Below are 21829 nucleotides of genomic sequence, written 5' to 3'. Positions count from 1 at the left end.
CTCATTAATTTTGTGCGGAATTTTCTGCTGCAAGGGCATAAACAAGAAGTTAAAATGAGGCTCTGCACAGGAAACAATGTGGTGGCTGGGTATGGTTTCAAAAAAAACCCAATGTTTTGTGACTTGGTTTTTCTACAGGGCCAAAGAAGTTGTTAATAACCTATTCATATGCTTCATTAATTACTGCCAAGATATGTCGGTAGGAATACTTTATTTGGCACAGAAGTTCTGGCCGACATGGGTCGATCGTCACTCTGCTTGCAGGACAAGGTGGAGACTTGTGACACAATCTTGAGCCAGTAGCCTGGAACGATGAATAGGTGCCTTGGACCAGAGAATGCTGTGCCATGCAAGGTCATTTGCTGCAGTCCCTCCACTACTGTCAGTCATATGCAGGGTTGGATGCCATGAAATGAGAAAAAAAAATGTGCAAGCTCAGAAAAGTAAAATGCAACTAATAAACCACTAAGAGAAACCCACAAACAAATGCACAAAAAAATGGAATTCATGCAAGAGAGAAAAAAAAAAGACATCTTTCAACAGACTATCACAGCAGCCTATGCACTCCTGTAGTGGCCTTGCGCATGGACATTAGAAAGATCCCAAAAAAAGGATAAAGGAACATTGTACAAGATGTGCCAGAAAAACCACACACAAAAACAAGTGTGCACAAGGCAGAGCTCAAGAATGAATGAAAATAGTAAAGACAAACAATGACAGGGTTTCACTGGGTCAGACCAGTACTAATTAGGAGAAACAAATTACCAGGTTTAAAGTCTTGGCAGTTAAGCCTGGCCAACCCACAACACTGCCGCATTTCCTTTTGCGGCTTCTGACGCTGGCACACCGGAGGCCACAAGCTCTGTATGCTAAACCCAAAACCTTACAGGGGGGGAGACACCAAGGTTTGGTTGGCGTCTGTTTCAAACATTGCGTATTGCCACAGGGCACGTGATACAAGCTGTGCGATTTATATAAGTGCAATAAATAATTTATTACCGCGTTATTTATAGTGAACAATTTCGGTTTTGGTTCCTGAGCACAGGGGTGTTATGATGTCACTGCCAAGAAAGAGCAGCAACTCTGGTCACGTGTGCTCCAAAAGTAGTAAAAAAAAATGCTGGCCGGTACTGCAATACGCTCAGCAAAGCCAAGCGGGCAAGGGGCAACAACAAGTTCTGAAACCAAGCAGCTAACTCGCGACGTTCTCAGTCGCAATACACGATTTCTGCATTGTACTTAGCTTTTATTTTCAGGTTTGGAACACTCTGCCCCAATCCAAAATGACAAAAAGGTGCAACATTTTCCAGGAGTCTCTTTTTGGTGATCTCGCGAGTATACTGTGCATTCATAAGCAGATAGTTTCTTTTGTACAATGCAATTCTAAAATAAATCTTTGCTTTCCTTGTGCTTTGCTGTGGACAAAATTAGAGCTAGTTCTTAGCGATGCTGTTGTTTACGTTGCACTCTGCATAGTGCCTTGCGATCTGGATGCCAACTCAAAGGAGCAGCATCTACATGCATTAGATGGAATGCTTCCAGTGCAGTGCATTGCAGCTACCCGTATTGCACATAAAATGGGAATACAATCCCACTCAAAGCAATAACATTTCCTCGTGCTTTACAGAGTCGAGTGTTCTTGCGGTGTGGACGGAATAACAACAAAAATCTGCGGACAAAAAAGAGCCAAAATTGTAGTCGTTAAATGCAATCCTGTGATAAATATTGCTATCTAGGAGAGCTGAAGCATTCAACAAAGAAAATTAAAACAGGCTGTCCTGCAAACTACCCATTTCAAATTCCCGATGGCCAAAGTGAGAAACATAGTGGCGATAGTAATGGGCAGTATACATGGTCTATTCACAGAAAAAAAATTAATGCAGCTGCAAAAGCTGCACTGAAAACAGGTTTGCTTTCCCTGTTCGAGAAGCTGCTTTCACGAAGTCCAGCTCTTTATGATAGGTGGCTACCCTTTTCTTTAGTCTTCCAAGCACTTGATGTTCTCTGCTTGGTGCGTGTCAACAACAAATTTTTCACTTTGAAGCAGATAACAGCAATAACCATTCGTAACAAATACAACTGAATATTCTCTAGTTCAAATATTAAAACAGATATTTAAAATTACAATACAAACATGTTTCCACAAAATGCAGCAATGAAAAGAAATATTCCATACAAATATTTTACTCCTCATAATTTATCACATGCTAATGGCTATCGAGCATCTCAATAAATGAGGGGAATTCATGTAGAATGGTACAATCTGTTTGAAGCATAACTGTGTTCAGTGAAAAATGTGACAGCTTGAATTTGTAAGCAGCCGAACAATTACGGTAAGTGGAGATGCTCTTCTTGTCAAAGGCATACGACATGATGTGGCACATTGCTGAGAAACAAAAGACGACACAAAAAATCAACGAACAGCAGCCTAATCTAAAACGCGAATGAGAGCTTTACCAATACCAGTACCACTTGTGACACCTAGAGACAGCTCCAACCATGGAATGTTGTCCCAGATGCAGCATTCCTAATGGGACATGGCCCGCTTAACTCTTGTGTAAGGGTTTAATCACACTGGAATCCCTGGCCATAACGGGCCCACAGATGCTGGCACAATTCTATCAGGAATCTGTGCAGCAATTCGGCAGCTGTTTTCCTTCTCATCGGACAGAAAGTGCCTCAGTGACCTGGGCTCTTATTTATATATTTATTTATTTACCCTCAGGGCTGTTAGGCGTTACAGAGGGGAGTGGGAATACATGCAAGTACCAAAAACAGAGCAGCAGCTAGAAAAATTGAATATAGTTACAGCAAACACTGGTATAAAATCAATAACAGAATTAACAAAAGGCAGCATTTCACAAAACAAAACAGAAATGAAAACAGCAGCTAATAAATTAACAAAGTTATGGAGACATACTTATATAAAATTAATAACAGTGTTACGAAATGCAGCAGTATCAGTAATTACAGCAATATTGTGGGGAAGGTGATTGCAGCTGACACAAGTTCTGGGTATGAATGAATCATGAAAACATCTTGTGCGACACGGAGGGATCCAAACTTTGTGGCGGTGATCAATGCGTGCTGAAATATAGGGTGGTCTTTTTAATAACTTCTCTGTAAGATGAGGATTATGATAAATTTTGTGACAAGTACCTAATGAAGCTATTGACCTGCGATGGGAAAGAAGCTGTAGGGAAAGGTGAGCTTTCATGGCAGTTACACTACTAGTACGATGATAGTTGGAAAGAATGAAGTGACAACCGCGGTTTTGAATTGATTCTAAGTCAGAAATGAGAGATTCGACCCCAGGGTTCCATACCGATGAAGCATATTCCAATTTAGAGCGGACCAATGTTTTGTAAAGTAATAGTTTTAATGAACTCGGTGCGCATGAAAAATTTCTGCGAAGGTATCCAAGCATGCGGTTGGCGTTATTTGTAATGTACTCAACATGAGTTTTCCAAGACAGGTTAGAAGAGACGTGAACACCCAGATATTTATGAGACGACACAGTTTCAAGAGTGATGCCATTAATGCAGTAGGTAGAGGGTGTATTAGATAGACGAGAAATGGGCAAATGCTTGCATTAAGTAATGTTTAGCTTCATATTCCACAGGTTACACCAATCCAGTACCTTGTTAATATCTGACTGAAGAACACATACATCATTATCATCATTAATTTCGCGGTAAATAACACAGTCATCGGCAGAAAGACAAATGGATGACTATATATTAGTTGGTAAGTCGTTTATATAGTGAGAAAGAGGAGGGGCCCAAGAACGAACCCCTGAGGCACGCCAGAGCAAACAGGAGAGGAATCTGAATTGACGTTATTTGTTGTTACGAACTGACTTCGGTTTGAAAGAAAACAGTGCAACCATGCAAGCACTGTGGAATCAATGTTAAGGCTGTTTAGTTTAAGAAAAAGAAGCTCATGTGAAACCTTGTCAAATGCTTTAGAAAAATCCATAAATATAGAATCAGCATGGGACCCGCGATCTAGAATGCAATGCAAGTCACTTGTGAAACATATGAGTTGCGTTTCGCATGAAAACGATTTACGGAAGCCGTGTTGGGCATTAGTGAAAAAGCAATTGGATTCTAAAAAGTTAGCAAGATGAGAGTAGACGACATGTTCCATGATTTTACATGGAATGCTGGTGAGCGACACAGGGCGAAAGTTATCAGGGCAATGTTTATCGCCAGACTTATGCAGCGGAATCACCCTCCCAACCTTCCAGTCATTGGGAATACAGCCTGTTTCCAGAGACTGGTCAAACAGTTGGGTGAGGATAATTGAACTGTACATCTTTGTGTTAACCAGAAATTTCGAATTAATGTTATCAACGCCACAGGAGGAAGAAATCTTAAGGTTTTCAATTATTCTCAGGATGCCAGTTGTGTCAAAAAGAATTGGATCCATGGGAAAAGCATCCAAGACCGGACACTCCTGATTGGTAAGGGAAACATTCCCAGAAAAAGCAGCAACAAAAACACTTAAGAACACTAGCGCATTCATTAGGTGAAAATGCAACGCCGTCAGAAGATGTAAGTAGTACTGACGAACTATCTTTCTTGTTCACAGTGTTCCAAAACTGTCTAGGGTTATTAATCAGCAAAGAAGACAAAGTACTGTTAAAGAAGGAGTCCTTAGCATTTTTCAGAGCTAATTTGTACTCAGCGGCTGCAGAAAGGTAACCGTCCCATCGTTGTTGTGAATTCGACGATTTTGCCGAGCGAAAAAAACGCTTTTTCTTATTGGATAGCCTTTTTAAAACGTTATTAAACCACGGTGATTGGCTATTACACCGCAAAATTCTATTACACCGCAAATGGCTATTACAGCGCAAAAAGTTGGAAGTTTGTTAAAATTATGCTCACAAGTTTTTGCTCTCTTTTAATGGTTCATAAGAGTGGTGGCCATAGGTGCTGAGATTAAATGCGCGTTCACAGAAGAAACAAAGAGCTCCACCTTAAGAAAATACTGAAAAATTACCTAAATGACACACTCGGCATGCTTTCTAGGGATTCATAAACAGCTCATTTTACTGCCAGAGATTATTTCAGGCTTTGAAAGGTTTGCTCGTTCATCACTGAAAAGCACTGCCTTTTCCTGCATTTCCAATGAAGGCACCATTTCCTCACTCTGGCATTCCTTTCGACAGCAGCAATGCCATGGGACAAGCGCCAAGCGATTTCCCCACAGAAAGTAACAGCTTGTTATGACATCGTCATCACAGCTCCAATTGCAGAGAAACTAGCCTCTGTTTCTTTCCGCAATGGCCTACAAGATTGATGAGCCCCGAGAGCAAGATTTCCAGATTGATTTTGATGCCACGCTAGGGTGGCGTGGCGCCTCGCATGAGTACACTTAAAGTGCATGAATTCTGCACACTACTATGAGTACGGCTTATTCCACAGAAAATGTTTTTGAACGCAGCTACGTCTATTAAAATGCACCAGCCCAAATTTACTGAGGAGCGTGGCAGCCTGTACAGAACGAACCAGTATATGCAATGCGCACATCATGGACAACAAGAAAAAGACAGCTAAAACAGACAGCAGGCTCCCACGCCTTATACACGTTAGTAACAAAAATATGCCACGGCAATGTGAATAGAACATGTGTTGGGCCCTTACAGTACCGTTGAAACTTGCAGTAGACCACTACGTTAATTTCAGTCAGTCCTTTTCCCCAACTTGGCCACTTTCTTGGTGGTATCCCTCACAACTGCCTGATTTTTTTCAGGTAAAGAAAATTCTCCTGACAATTCCACATTTCTAGACACCCTGCAAAACCATCACAGCCCTTCAGAGAAATGCAGGAGAGCATTGCTGTTCTGTTCTTAGTTTGTGCAATCTGCAGTTTAACAAACCCAAAAATTATGCGTGTTACGCTATTTTTCTTCACAATACAAATTCTGGATAACTTTTGAAACAGTTCCCTGGTGTACACGTCCATAATTTCACCAAATTCTGACGGTATGATGCATTCAGAGACCAAGAGGAAATGCTAGCTGAGCTAGTCATCACTTTTCGATGCTTTGCCCAAATGCACCTGATCACTGCGGAGAAGACCCCACAGCTGTTCTGCACAAAAACAAGGAGACAAAGCATCTTAAAAAGTGCAACGGGACAAAGTATCTGAAAATGCCAAGGAATAGTTGATGGACTGGATGTGTCATGAAGCTCCAGCCCCATGGAAAATGAAAATATGGAAAGAACTTGCAAGCGTTAAAAAAGAAACTTCCCAAATTTGTGCCAGCACACACACAAAAGTTTTAATGAAGTGAAAGTGCCAATAAATGCCAATGACTAGGAAATGCCGCAAAACATGGACGTGGAGACAATCGCGTGTAGATCACCAATAGAATTTTTCGAAGCTCCTGATTCCAGCTTCTTGCATAAAACACTGCACTCACAACATCAAAGAAAAAAAAATAAAAAAGGGAGAGAAAGGAAGGTGGCACAAAACCTCGCCTTAAAAATGCAAAAGGCCTTGTCTTGTACCATTTGCAGACACCATCGTGTCAGGATTTTGCATTCACTGAAAAGCAATCGCCTTGAAATCAGTGGGTGGCCAGGCGGTTGCCTAGGGAACTCCTCAGTGTCCTTAACTTCATACGCGAATGATGATACACCACCAAGTTTGCCACATGTGACAATGCCCCTGAGAAAAAGGAACACTATACAGCACACAGCATGTGCAGTGGAGGGAATGGCCAAGAGCATTTTTGGAGCAGTCTTTGTAGCAAGCCTAAATTACATAAGGAGCGGTTTTCCAGTTTTGTAGCAGGTGACCAATAGTGAGATAAGGTATAAAAATATGAGTGTGCAGTGTGTTAAGCTAACTGAGCCAAGGTTTAAAAACTACTGGCTGCACAAAGACTTGAACATTGCAGCATTTTAAGAAGCTGTCTTGAGCAGATCACATTTTTGAAATGCACTTAATTTGGTACTTGTTTAAAAAAATAAATTACCTAATTTTCATAACCTGAACTTTAGAGCAAAAGTTCCCATTCGAACGTACAGCATGTTTAAAAACGCTCATTTTGGTTTTATTTTTTTAACTCAGAGTTGCTCCTTTCCTTGCGCTACAACTGAAGCCCATGAGAGTGAGAAATCTTTATGTGACTACATACTTCCATGTTGCGATGTTAACACCTCCAAACATGCTGTCACTGGATGAACTCGGTCACAGGGGGAAAAAAAAGAAAAAGGTCAGCACTGGCCTCCGATACAGCCGCTGTTCCGGGAAGAGTGCGGGAACTTTGCTTATCCCAATTACGCTGCTGCTGCAGGAGTGCAACCATGCTGTCAGCATTTCGCGATACAGCAGAGATAATTTTTTGCAGTCCAGCACAGCCAAGCTTCACGCAATGAAGCATTCTGCCACACGTGTGCTGTCCTTGCCTCAAAGAGCACTGCCATTTTCCTCCGTTCATGGTCCAGACATTTCCATGCAGAAATCAGAACACAGTCCCATGAAGGGACTGAGTTCTGATTTCCTCTCACTGCAATATAATTCAAGCTTGCATGGTGGAATACATCCGCCAAAGACATAAGCTCATGACCATGCGTGCACAGTGCGGTCACTGCACACTAATCCGCCCAAAATGCCACTCCATCATGGAAGTGGCGTAATTTATTTAACGCTCTGATTTGACGAAACCAACTTTCTATCCCAAAAGTTCGAACTAATGTGGCTCTGCTGTACAAGTAAACTGAAAGCTTGGATCGGAGTGACGTCCCTTGAATTGACCTATCAGGAGTAACGTGTCAGAAATATTACTTGCTGTTACGCAATAACCCTATATGGTACATGTGAGAGTTCTGAGCAAAAGCTTGCTATTATTTACAAGGGCCGAAGTTTAGCACTATTCATGTCTCTTTATGCAGAAGCAACTTCTTCCTTGACATGTGCACCCGTTGAGCTGGTTTCGGACAATGCTGGCAGTAGAGACGAGGAAAATATGCGAGTTGCACACAAACTGTATGCTAACAGCAGGTGGTAAAGGCTACAAAGCATAACGGGCCAGGGTTGGATTCCATTGGTCACCTCACGCATCACACACAGGGAGAAGTAAGCAGTCATGCCTGTGCACATCAGGCACTAACCTCTTTAAAGTACACCGGGCAGAACGTCTAGAGGATGCATGTAATTCCAGGAGACTGCTTGCCAAAGCTGCCGAATCTATCGTCCTGCAGCTAACAGGGTGAAAAAGCCATGTACTTTTGCAGCCTGACCAAGCGCAGATAGCAAGACATAAAGGGCTGACTAATTCTGGTCAAATGGGACAGAGCAGGATGTTATTGCAGGCTGCTCATAAGACAGTACCGTCAACATATATGCATCCTTTCATAAGCAAAAGATACACAGAGAAGATAGCTGAAGACTATTGAATTTACTCCCTTGAATCTTCCTTTCGTTCCCAGTAAATTTAGCATCCTATCATCTTCAAAATACGTTGCTTTTCCAAGCCAGCTAGTGAATGCGGCAAACATTTCTCAGCACAGTGAGCACGGTAGCGAATCATCCACCATTTTCGACCACACAGAGTTTGCCAGAAATACTAATGCCATTTTTGCCCTTCTGAATTTCGAGCATCACGTGCATCTTTGAAACAAAAAATGAATCCATGATCCTTACAGTGTTACTTTCACAAATCCTGGTATTTCAATATTACACTTCCAACTATTCGGTGAGTTTGAAAAAGATTTAGTACATGTGGGTAAAAAATTAACCACTGATGTGTACTGTTGAAAAAATAAATCTTTCCTGAACTCGAGATGTACTACTTAAGCAAAAAAATATTTATTTTAATTCAAAATGATAATTGACACCTGAAATGGTAAACAGGTAACGCAGAAGCAAGCCTTTAGGACCAGAAATACATGTTACAAATCTACTCACAGCCTGCTGCCAACCTTACTCTGTTGCAACATCAGTGCTGCTGATGTCTCCCTTGCAGAGACTATGCTTAAAAATTCAGGGGGCACTTTGACTGTCTAAAGTGCGTAGAGGCGAAAGCGTTTTCCGCACCACTTTGACTGCCTCTGTGGCACTGGTGACGTCACATATAATTGAGTACTAATTACTAAGTGGTGACAAATTCCTAATTAATGGTTAATTACTGATTAATGCCGGAATACTAATTAACTGCTAATTAATGACGCTTAAGCTTCGCCTTTAGGAGTGGAACGCGACAGCGTGCTGTAGCGCTGCCACAGAGTCCAAGTAACGCCACCACCCGTTCGGCGCGATGCCTTGCCGTTTGAACGCAATGCTTTTTGAGGAAAGGAAATGACGCAGTAATTCTCTGTCATCTCGGTGGACACCTGAACGGCACCGTAGAGGAAGGGAGGAAGTGGGAGTGAAAGAAGACAAAGAGGGCCCGTAATGCAGAAAATGAAAATTGTATTTGAGGAAAGGAAATTACACAGTAACTGTCTCACATATCTCGGTGAACACCCGTCAAAATTCAGGGGGGGGGGGGGCACTTTTTTGACCTAAAGTGTGGTCACTGATGTGTGGTTAAGATGTTAAGCTTCGCCTCTAAGAGTGGAACGCTACAGCATCTTGCAACGCTGCCAGGGAGTCCATAGAACGCCATTGCCCATTCAGTTCTACGCCTCGCTCGTCGGTAAATTGGTTTTTGAGGAAAGGAAATGTATCTGTCTCTCCTACCTCGGTGGACGCCTAAACCTCGCCGGAAGGGAAGGGAGGAAGATGGGAGTGAGCGAAGCCACCGTATTCACTAGACGCGCCTTTGTTCATTCCAAACCATCGAGCTGGCATGGCGGAGTGGATAGCATGCTCGTCTCGCACGCCGAAGACCGGGGTTCGATTCCCCAGCTCGACCAATTTCCTACTCGGTTTTATTTATTTATATGGCCTGACTAGCAATGTTAATTAGGCTAATTAGGCAATTAAGCAATTAACTAAGCTCAGTATCACTTACTTGGAGCATCACTATACGATCCCTTCAATTGGTTGCATGGTTACTAGCCAAAGTACAATTGGCCCCGTTTGAAATTCGTGCAGTGTGACGTCAGGGCCGTTTCGACCAATTGAAAAGCGTGACATTTCTGTCGACAACTGCTGCTTAAAACGATGAGACATTAAAGGCTTTCGCCTTAAAAGCCCAGAAGCCTCCCAATTGCTCCCAGTGCTTATGAGGAGGTGACTGCTCACTCAGCACTACAGGTAACAGTGATGGAAACTACAGTGTACTGTGCAGATATCTTATTAACACCTGCTCTGTAAGATGTCTTGACCCCACGTGTGGAATTCGATTCCCACTACTGATGGTGCTTCCAAGCTTCGATTTTGGAATCAAGGAGAACCCATCATGTGGCGAATTTTCATTGTCACAGCTGTTTCTCAACTGGCCCCAGCAAGCTTGCAAAGCAACCGTCTGAATGCCACGACCACCACAAGCACAGCCACCAGCACAGCCAAGCACCGATGCATGCATAAAGAGCTCAGCCCACAACCAACCCACACTTCAGCACTTAAAACACTGTTTCCAAGCAAAAACGTCCGTACAGTATTCATGTTCAAGAATCCAAACTTGGTGCCACCCACAAATGAATTTCTGCCAAAGAGTGGCTTCATCATGAGTAGCAAGAGCTTCTCACAGAGCTTTACTTCGAGGATGGCTGCGGTGAACAGGTGACAAATGTCACAGAGTAGCTGAAGTGCTGTAACTCGAAGCCTTTGATGAGACACCTCATCGTTAAGAAAGCCAGCCCTGAGCACCATACTTCTCCAAGGGTACAAAATACATTCCAACCCGAGAATGCTACTTGACAGTCAGTGCACTAGCAGCACCACTACTGTTGTATGCATTAAGATGAGGCCCTGCAGTGGCCTAGCCCGAGCAGAGTCCCGTCACCGATGAGCTGGCTGCTCAATGGCTGTCCAGATTTTCACAATGCAGCCTCCCTTATTTTAGGCCAGCATTTTCAATTGTTCACAACGGATGCGGCACTTCAAATACCCCCCACTGAAGACATCCATTGACTCAAGAAGAATTGGACCTCGGTCAGCAATGCACTCAATCAAAAATAACTTGGAGCAACTACAGTAAAACCTCACGAAGGTGCATTCACTTTAAGCAAATTGGCAAGGAAAGTTCATGAGTGATCTTAATGGGTACACCACACTGACATGTTGAGACATGCTGCTGACATGATGCAGTGCCTAGCCTGCTTGCAGTGGTGTGATGCAGTGGTGTGATGCAGTGGTGTGATGCAGTGGTGTGATGCAGTGCAGTGGTGTGCACTGCAGTGCAGTGGTGTGGTGCAGTGAATTATGCAGTGGTGCGATGAACAGTTTTATGGGGTTTAACATCCCAAAGCGACTAAGGCTATGAGAGACACCGTAGTGGAGGGCTCCAGAAATTTTGACCACGTGGGGTTCTTCAACGTGCATTGACAACACACACAGTACAAGGGCCTCTAGAATTTCTCCTCCATCGAAATTCGACCACCGTGGCCAAGATCGAACCCATGTTTTTATGGTCAGCAGCCATACACCATAACCACTGAGCCACAGTGGCAGCCGGTGTGATGATATGTTTCTGCACATATGAATTTGAAGTTCCCCTGCAGTAATCTTGGTCTAGGAGATTTCCATGGACAACGCTGAATTTGCAACACCACAAACATCACCTACTCCATGACACACCCTCTCTGCATTATGTGAAAAAAAAAAAAAAAGAATTGTAAGGCTTGCTTTGGGTCACTCAAGACAATTCATAAGTGGGTCATTACTTGTACAAGCTAGTTAAGCCATTCAATGTTCGCGCAAGATTTTCCCTTAATCTTTATGACGTCATCACTGAGTTACGGAGAATGTTCCGAGTCACATTGAACACGTCACGGCAAACAGGCTTGGCCATTCTTGAGCCGAAGGCCACCAAGTGTGGATCTTGCTAGTGCTGCTGCCAAGCCCAGTTTCTTAAGGGCACCAATCTGACAAGGTAAACTGGTTGTTTTTCAGTGCATCTGCTTGCACCCTTGCCTGAAAGCCATCTATGCTGTACGACCAAATCACCTGACAGTATCACCTTTGCCTTACCTCTGAACTGCTTGATGTGTTAATGCAAACAGTGCACCAAGTTTTTATATACTTTTATAGCCTACTATCGAGTCATATCCCCAAGTAACTGATCCCCAATATTGTGCTGCTTCCACAGATTGCCACCTGATGACAAGCAAGTCAGGTCAACTACTGGACGTAACACACTAGTCCAAGACACAACTTAGAACCAAAAGCCCATTCACACTGACCCTCCACACTGGCCTAACTCTCATTTGTTAAGTCTAATCTGGAAACATGCCATGAACAGTGTACAGTTAGCAAATCAATTCGCAAAGGAAAATGCGTGTGCATCTCTACTTCACTGCAATGTTTGCAACCTGAATAAGAACACTGACAATGTCTGCTGTCTAATAGCCGAATATTCATATACTTTTGATTATACAGCAGTTTCAGAAACTTGGCTGTAACAAGGTGAATTTCACAACATTCAAGGCTACAAATTTTTTTCCTGTAGTAGAAAAACTGCTACAAGAGGTGGAGGAGTTGGCTTATGTGTAAAATCTTCATTGTCATGCTCTTTGATTACCAAGTTGGCAAATCATTTTGTGCTGATTTTGATTTCTTGGCTGCTCAGTGTCTGAACGCTACAATTGCTGTTGTATATCAGGCACCAAACAGTACAATGATGTCCTTTCTGAACCACTTTGAATCGTTACTTATGAACTTGTCTACCCTAAATAAGAAGGTATTAATCTGTAGCAACTTTATTATTAGCTCTATAAATAAAAATAGTGCGATATATTCTAATCTGTTAGAATTATATGGTTTTCGCAACGTGACTAGCGGCCCTACACGAGTGACTGCTTTTTCATCAGCACTACTGGATCATACACACTGCAATTTTTACCCATCATGCAGTTTGAGTTACGTATTGCGGGAACCCAATTTCTGCAGACTGCACAGTATATAAAACAGCCATCACTGATCATTATTCAGTAGTGATTTTATTCCCTCTGTAACGAGATCCCACAAACAAAACATCTGATATCCAAAGCAACATTGATGTCAATGAGTTGAAACAATCTCTACAATAGACAAATTTTAATTTGAGCAGCTTACTTGGTGTTAATGACCATTATCATCACTTAATGATTGACTGATCAGGACGATTGTGCAACCTTCTAAAGAACGAAGCAAATATTACTATAATATGCCTATTTGTCCGTGGATGACAAAGGCAATTTTTAAGCTTGTAAAGGAAAAAGACCAATGGCATACCAAATATGAACTAAATCGAGGCAATTCACAATTCATATTATACTTCGAAAAATACCGCAGAGCTAGAAATGCAGTTACATCTGCAATAAGATAGTGCAAAAAGGAGTACAATTTACTATTGCTACTGAAATATGCCCATGATATGAGAGTTACGTGGAAAATCATCAACTCAGTTTTCAAACCAGCAGCCAACCATTTTATTATGCCTGACATCAGTCTTGGAGATATATAGTAAAAGTCTGGTTTGAACATTTAATGTGTTTTTCTGCACTGTTGGTGCAAAAACAGGAAAAAACTGTTCTTCCATAGAATATCTCGCACCTCCTCAAGGATGACAGAAGCCAACAGCCACAGAAACCAAGGGGAACAGGGGATTTTTTTATTTATTTATTTAATTTGTGGTGTTGATCAATTTTGAATATTACTGAATATGTCATCGCTTAATGCTAACTGATTAGAAAAGCAGAAGAAAAAACAACCACATGCCGCCGGTGGGATCTGAACCCACGACCTCCGAATTACGTGTCCGATGCTCTACCTCTGAGCTACGGCGACGGCTGTCAAATCTTCTGCTTTCGGGGGTATTTATGTTTACAAGTAACCTAACCTTGGGAGTGTTCATCAGCGCCACCCACGTTCATAAGCGGCGGACGTGGAATGTCCTGAGTTACCGTAGGTGTGACATAGAACGTCATCGAACGAAGAGGGTGGAAGCTGCATGAGAACCCTCTTATGCTTCCTATGGCGTCAAGGCTGCCAGAACTGAGGCCCTCGCTAAGCAATTAAGCAAACAAGGGTTAATTACCTTAATTACCTTTAAATTGCTTAATTACCTCCTCAAGGAGTTTTAGCTACCTTTGCCTATCACAGTATTACAGTGGATGAGATAGCCTCCACAATTTATAATTTTCCGCCGAAATTATCAGTGGGATGTGATGAAATCGCCTCCTTTGTGCTAAAGCGATGCATACATAATATCTTACGTGTTCCAGTCGAGAAAAATCTGCAGCCTCGCCTTCTATTTCGCTTCCTATTCGAACTTGCTTAATTTTGCTGGAATAGTGCCGACATACACGAATGGAGACCGAAATTGTATTGAGAATTATTGCCCCATCTCTATATGACGCATTATCAACACACTGTTTGAAAAACTCATTGCTAACAGAGTTATGGCTTTTCTCGAGAAAGAAACCCCACTGTGTCCTCATTAACACAGATTTAGACCTAAAAGATCTACCAGAAAATAGCAGTGATACCACTATCAAAAACTATCAACTGTTCTAAATGGCAATAAAGTAGTCCTAGGAATTTTTTGGATGTCAAAAAAGCATTTGACACTGTCAATTATGAAATTTTACTCAGGAAGCAAATGCATTATGGATTTAGAGGGATTAGCATATAATTCTTTAGAAGCTACCTCAATAACAGGCGCCGAATGATCCAACTGGGTGGTACACGGTCTAATTTTAAAGCAATTACTGTGGGCGTGCTTCAGAGTTCGGGCCTTGGTCTCATTTTTTTTCTCACTGTACATCAATGACGTACTACACTTCACCAAACAGTTTTCCATTTTCACCTATGCCGATGGCAGAGCTCTTTTACGTGTACATGAGTCTGCAAGTGAACTAATTAGTACGGCTAACAGGGATTTAGAAACTCGTAATTGGTTTACCTTCAACGCAGTCGTTGTAAATATTAATAAAACAAAATACATTATACTTAATAGTCCAAGAAAAAAAATTTCGGAAAACTGGCCTGCAGTGCAATTGGTGGGTAATCCCATTGAACCTGTCAATAAGGACATATATCTCAGAGTAATACTGGACGAGAACTTGCAATCGAAGGATCACATTCAGGCACTTTCTAAAAAGTTGGGTGCTGCATGCTTTGCACTGTATAAATGCCGTCAGTACTTTGAGAAAGACACACTTAGAATTATTTATTTCACCATTTTCCAAAGCCAATAATCATATTGCATTGAATCCCAGGGCGAAACCTACCAGTCTTGTTTGGAGCCACTAAGGGTTTTGTAAAAAAAGGGCAATTCAGTTCATGACACAGTCAAACTACAACAAGCACACTGCTCCTCTTTTTAAACACATGAATATTCTACCACTAAAATCACTTACTGAATGCAGGACTCTACTGATGGTACATGCACGTATTGTGAACAATTACCCATTACACTCATCCATTTTAACTCTCCCATCCCACTGCACTCGCAATGCTACACATGGAAATTTCCTTCTTCCGAAGAAAAATGTCTACGGAGAAAGGGCCATAGCTCAAGTGTGGACAAGGCTGTGGGATGCCCATACAGATGACATGAAGCAAAGCAGTAATTTCCGAGTCCTGTTAAGTATGAAGTTATACAGATGCTGACCGATTTCTCGGAATTGTTGGGACCTGAAAAACGGTCCAAAAAATCTGTGAACTTAAAAGAAAATAACTTTTCTGCAAAAGACCACTTTCAAAATCGTGAAAATTTTCCACTCCTCATGTTCCGCCTACAAGTGATAATAAATATTAGCCTCTATCTGAGTCACAGCCATGCTTTCGTCATGTCCGCACCCTATCACATCAAGATACCAGATATTGTGACACAGCTGCAGTCATGCCGCAAATGAATGCACTCGCTCACGAAGACAAAGGGCTCACGACGCTCACGAAGACCGAGAGGCAACCCATGGGCAACCCACAGGAAGACGCGAGCAGAAGTGAGCGCCTCCAAATGTAGTCCCCCTTTCCCGCCAATAACGCGTTTGCTTCCCCACACCACGGGGGACGTCGCCCAAGCTACGGCGGATGCTGCAGCTGCCCTACTGTGCAGTTTTCGATGCGATCGCGCGCTCTTTGTAGGCCATCTTTGTGGCAACGATGAAGAACAATTAGCCAAGCCTATCCAAGCCAGATGGATTGTGCCGCCAGTTCCGTTAAAGTCCAAGATGGTGCCTTTCACGGTGGTGGGGAACGGTTTGTTGCGACAGTGATGCCCGCTCGCATCTATATGAGGCCGAAATAACAAACTTTCAGTTGAAAAACAATCTCCACAATATTGTTGGCGGCTATTTTAGTCTGAAAATTCGAACCTTTAGACTCCACAAAGTCTTCAATATCGGTCCTGAAAGTGTACACATTCTTAGGAGGTGCGGGAAGGTTCCTCTGCGAGATCCGAAATATCATGCAAGTCCAAATTATTGGCTTCTGAAAGATCGTTCGGCCACTGTAAATCAGTGATGAGAGTACTTTCTGTGCAGTTTGGTTTTCATATGATTTGCATGGATCCTAACTAGCATTTAGCCAGAGATCCAGATGTTGTTTCAAACATCCTCTGTATAAAAGTTCAGAAATAAAAATCAATTCAAATTCAATTAAAGCTTGCCTAATTGTGGCATCTCCTTCTCATCCTTTCACAATAAATGAAGCTACACTTACCAGACATGGTTGGTGTGGCACAGACACTGCCCGGCCAGTCAGTGGCCACCGAGAACTAATAGTGGTGGTGCTTGCGGATCCGGTACATGACCATCGACGAGCCCTTGGGGGTGTAGCCATACTGCATCACAAACACGAGCACATGTAGGAGCTGATGGCATTAGATAACGCACTTGTTTGCAACAGCCATCATTTTCTGGCTCTTGAAGCAACTTTACTGCTGACAGTGACTACAGACTACAATATCAATACTACACAGGCATTTTCGAGTTCCAAACAAGCACCTGAGAGGAAACCGCCAACGGGAATTTTTCATGGCTCCAGGAGCCACATTCAGTGCGGAGCACAGCTGAGGCTCCTCAAAAATAAATCCACAGTTGCACAGACATCATGACTCCTTCATGCTGCTGGTTGTTGCGGGTAAGGGTAAAATATTCTGGTGCCAACTATGTTCATCTCTCCATGCTTTTGCTCAGCAGAAGCAAGTACACCACAGCACTTGACACAACAAATCTACAGCTGACATTTCACCATCAGTGGCTTCATTCCCGACGAACAACGAAGCCAGCACGTAATCATTTCAGTAATGACTGCAACCTGCCTCACTGCCTTTTCTGTAAATGGCCTCATCGTTTGGAAATGAACAAGAATAACGGTGTACTTGTGCGTGGCATGTGCTTCTCAAGTTTCTGCATATGACAGCTTTGCAAAGGCTGACTGGTTGGCATGTGATGTGAGCACTGCTTAACTACTGCTGTATCTGAACAGCAGCCGCCTTACTGCCTTCCAGTTTTCGAAGTGCCTCCCACCCCTATCAAAATAGTGTTGCTGCATGTGAAAGGGACGAGCCAATTGTGGCCAGCAAAGAATTGTTACCGAAGTTCCCAAAAGGTATTGCTACACTCATTTCCTTTTGCGCAACTTGCCTTAATTCAAAACTTCCAAGGTCAAGTTAGCATTGTACCGCACATTTTGTCTTTAATAACTAGTATAAAGCTACATACGAAGCATTGCTTAGGTTGGCAAACATTAAAAACAAAGAATGTCCACTAGATTAGAACTTTCTGTAAAATCTACCTTAATTTGGCCAGTGCTCATAAACTGTTCAGTCTCTGTCAAACGTAACCAGGCTGCTGTGACCATGGAAAAAAGACTGGCAGCAGATTGTCACCGCTGTGGTCGTCAGCCTCGACGGCTGCGAGGACAACCAGCGTGATATGAATCTGTGCTGATAAAATAAGCTCCTGAAAGCATGAGAGTACATACAGACAGCCTGCTTATTTTTGGCAAAGAAGGCCCATTCTACTTACTTCACTTCACCTCAGAGAAGAGTGGTTGTGCATTGAAGGATAATGGAAAGCTGGACGAGTTGGTTCTGCTTGCCGAACATAGCAGTGGGGAACGAGGGTGACACAAATGAAGTCAGAAAGGGTGTAATGTTTCAACTGAAGGTTTACTCAGACAAAAAAGCAATATAAACAGGTTATAATGATGGTATCATATCTGACATCACCATAGCGTCGTTCCCTTTCTGTCCCTGGAGTTCCTTTTGCACTATTTTTACAACATGGATGTCATATCTGGCCTCGCTTTCAAATGCTCCTCAATGGCCCAATCTCAAGCTCCTGCAGTGCGACAGATGGCTCGATAATGCACATTGTGTCAGCCTTATAAATATGAAAGGCTTCCATTGGTTCCCTAACATTGACTACTGCGCCGGGTACACAGATATAAAGAGATGCTAGTCGACAGCCAAGTTACCTTCCTACAAAATAATCAAACTGTTAGGGAGTGAGTGGAAGCCTTTCGTATTCACAGGGCTCGTGCCACGTGTCAGTGAGCCATATGTAGCACTCCAGGAGCATGAGAGAGCCCCACTGGAGAACATTTTGTGAGCATGTCCAGATATGACATCATTTTTGTAACCTGTATGCATTCCTTTCTTGTTTGAGGAAAGCTTCAGCAGAAAGTTAGCAGCTGTTCTGTCTTCCTTTCTGTCACCCTTCTTTTTCTATGCCCTGTTCTAAGTGCACTAAAGGTTTGGAAAGTCTGTGGCCTGCCTAATGTATTGATAGCTTTTTTTTCTTTTTTCAGATGAAATAGCAGGGTGGGAAAAGCTCCTGCATCACCTACTGTGAGCCCTATCTAGTATTGCCCATTACGTTCCTAGCTAGATATACAGTACATGTACTTGTATCCCCTTGCAGTAGTGCCTTCGAATGCTGTGAAACTTTGTGAATGTACAAGCAGATATTACACAAACTGCTCTGTCCAAATAGGTGAGCACTACAATGTCAAGGTAGCCAGTGAATTTCAGCAACTTGTAAGGCAGTTCTGGAAAGATTCTTTCAATAAACATCTCATGGAGCATGTCAGTGTCATCATTGCCACAGCTGCAGCTCCCTGTACTATTTGAAAGGTAGCTACCTGAGCTGATGAAACAATCACAATAGCGTAATCAGATGATACTACTCCAAAAAGTTATCTGGCAATGTCTGAAAACAGAAATGCTTGAAACAGACAACCTTGGTCTGGCCTTTCTGGAAGTGGTGGCAGCAGATCCTCAGAGCTCTGGAGAAATCTAATGACGGGGTGTGCAAGGTATTTGAAAACATGAGTAAAATGAGCTTTTGGGCTAGTTGGTCACATTCTTACATCATAACTGCAGCAAAGAAACACGTTCACACACAGAGAAGAAACATAGAACACATGGACGAATGCTGCGGCTGTGAGTGCAACGTTTGTCCATGTGTTTTGTGTTCCTTCACAACCCAAAAGAAACACGCACTATCACCCTCACTAACAATGCCGGTGTTACAATGACTGATACCGAATGTGCAAACGCATTTAACACTGCTTTTTCGTCCGTTTTTACTGACGAATCCGAATTGCCCTGTTCTACATTACCACTTGTTATCACCACAGCCATGAGCCCATAACTTTCAACAGTAGCGGAATTTCATGCATAATTGATAAAATAAAGAACTCATCCGCTACCGGCATAGATGATATAAACACAAAAATTTTAAAGAACGCTAAACTAGCTTGCTCCAGTATTCTTTGTGCACTGTTTACGCAATCATTGTCAGAAGGAACCATATCTGACGACTGGAAAGTGGGGAAGGTCGTTCCCGTCCACAAAACAGGTACTACTGATTCACCTCTTAATTATCGCCCTATTTCATTAACAAGTGTACCCTGCAAATTAATGGAACATGTCATTTACAGCCAAATCATACAATTCCTAGATTCCAATCACTTCTTCCATCTGTCCCAGCATGGATTTCGAAAAGGATTTTCCTGCGAAACTCAACTAGCTATTTTTCTTCATGACATTCACGCCAACCTTGACACTAACCTACAAACTGATGCCATATTCCTAGACTTTGCTAAGGCTTTCGACAAAGTACCTCATCAACGCTTGCTTCTCAAACTCTCTCAGCTGAACCTAGATCCAAACATCATCGCGTGGATTAAAGAATTCCGCATCGTTCTCAGTCTGTCTTCATTAATAATCAGCCCTCCCACCCGCTTCCAGTAACCTCCGGCGTCCCGCAGGGCTCCGTCCTCGGTCCTTTGTTATTCCTTATTTACATTAACGACCTACCCCAGCATGTATCTTGTCATATCCGTCTGTTTGCTGATGACTGCGTTATTTATCGTTCAGTAACTAACCCTTCTGACCAAGAATCCCTACAGGCTGACCTAAACCATGTGCAAAATTGGTGTTTGCAGTGGCTGATGACACTCAACCCTAACAAATGTAAGTATATATGTCTTTTCACCGCCGCCGAAATCCTTTTGTTTTCCAGTACACAATTTCTAACTCCTCTGTCGACCTCGTCCAGTCATACAAATACTTAGGTATCACCATTTCTAATGATTTATCCTGGCGTCTGCATGTGACTAACCTGATATCATCAGCTAATAAAACACTTGGCTTCTTGAAACGTCACCTGCGGGATGCCCCTCAACATGTAAGACTACAAGCATACATTTCACTCATCAGAACTAAACTGGAATTCGCATCGGCCATCTGGAACCCTCACCAAGCATATCTAACAAACGCCCTCGAAGCTGTGCAGAACAGGGCCACAAGATTCATTCATTCCTCGTATTCATACGACGTTAGCATATCATCTCTAAAATTGCAATCAGGTCTATCTAATCTTTCTGCTCGCCGTCGCTCTGCCAGTCTCGTCTTATTCCACAAGTTTTTTTATTCGCCACTCAGACAAGAACCCTACATCTGCGCCCCCCCGCCGCGCAGATCCCATCGCATCAGTCATCCTCTTCAAGTTTTGCGCCCACGTGCCCGTACTACTGTTTTCTCTAATTCATTTTTTTGCCGAGTAGCAGCTGACTGGAACGGCCTTCCCCACGATATCGCTGCCATCACCTGCCCTGGAACATTCATGACTGCATTGAACACCTGTACTTCTTAAAAAACCACCCCTTATGTAACACCCCGCAAGGGGTCTTTAAGGAAAATAAAGTGATGTGATGTGATGTGAACGTATTTCTTCACTGCAGTTATGATACAAGAATATTTGAGGACACTATTCAATATCGCCATAGACGCCAGCAGTCTCACCGAATCTATCTAGGTGTGCAGCTTCTTGTATACTGACACCTTATCATTGATATTGCACAGTTTTTTCCAAAATGAAAGTTTACAATCTGACGCAGGAAATGAAACGCCACACAGTCCTCATCGCTATGGCTGCCACTTCAGCGAATTAGAAATTGCCACCTTTCTGAGCGCAGAGAAGCGTTGTGTTCACAAATTCTGGAAAGAACTGATGTGCTTTGATGGTGACGTGGCATCTGTGGCAAAAAGGAGAAGCACAGTGAGCGGTGATACGTCGCCAGAAGGCGCAATTTTCTCCAGCGGCTGCAAGTCATTTTGAGTGATGACCCAGGAAAGTGGACGAGGACCATTGCATAAGAGCTCTAGGTTGCAGAGTCGACTGTAGGACTCAGTGTGCAACAGGACTTAAGGTCCCATTCCTGCGCCATGAAGAGGGGATAATCCGCGTGCCATAAAAGTTGGGAAAAT

General features: G+C 42.8%; 1 long non-coding RNA gene across 4 annotated transcripts in view; it reads right to left on the bottom strand.

The window, feature by feature from the left end:
* The window catches only part of LOC149356373 (uncharacterized), a 35368-nt gene continuing 13539 nt past the window's right edge, over positions 1-21829 (bottom strand). For all 4 annotated transcript variants that reach the window (XR_016291637.1, XR_016291636.1, XR_016291635.1 and 1 more), the window contains 2 exons: positions 16771-16891; positions 1-379 (listed from right to left, as the gene is read on the bottom strand). This is a non-coding gene — a long non-coding RNA (uncharacterized LOC149356373). The remainder of the gene's footprint in view (positions 380-16770; positions 16892-21829) is intronic.

This window comes from Amblyomma mixtum, chromosome 3, assembly GCF_055824585.1.
Source record: "Amblyomma mixtum isolate Tamu chromosome 3, ASM5582458v1, whole genome shotgun sequence".
Lineage (NCBI taxonomy): Eukaryota > Metazoa > Arthropoda > Arachnida > Ixodida > Ixodidae > Amblyomma > Amblyomma mixtum.
This window is presented reverse-complemented; position numbering and strand designations above follow the sequence as displayed.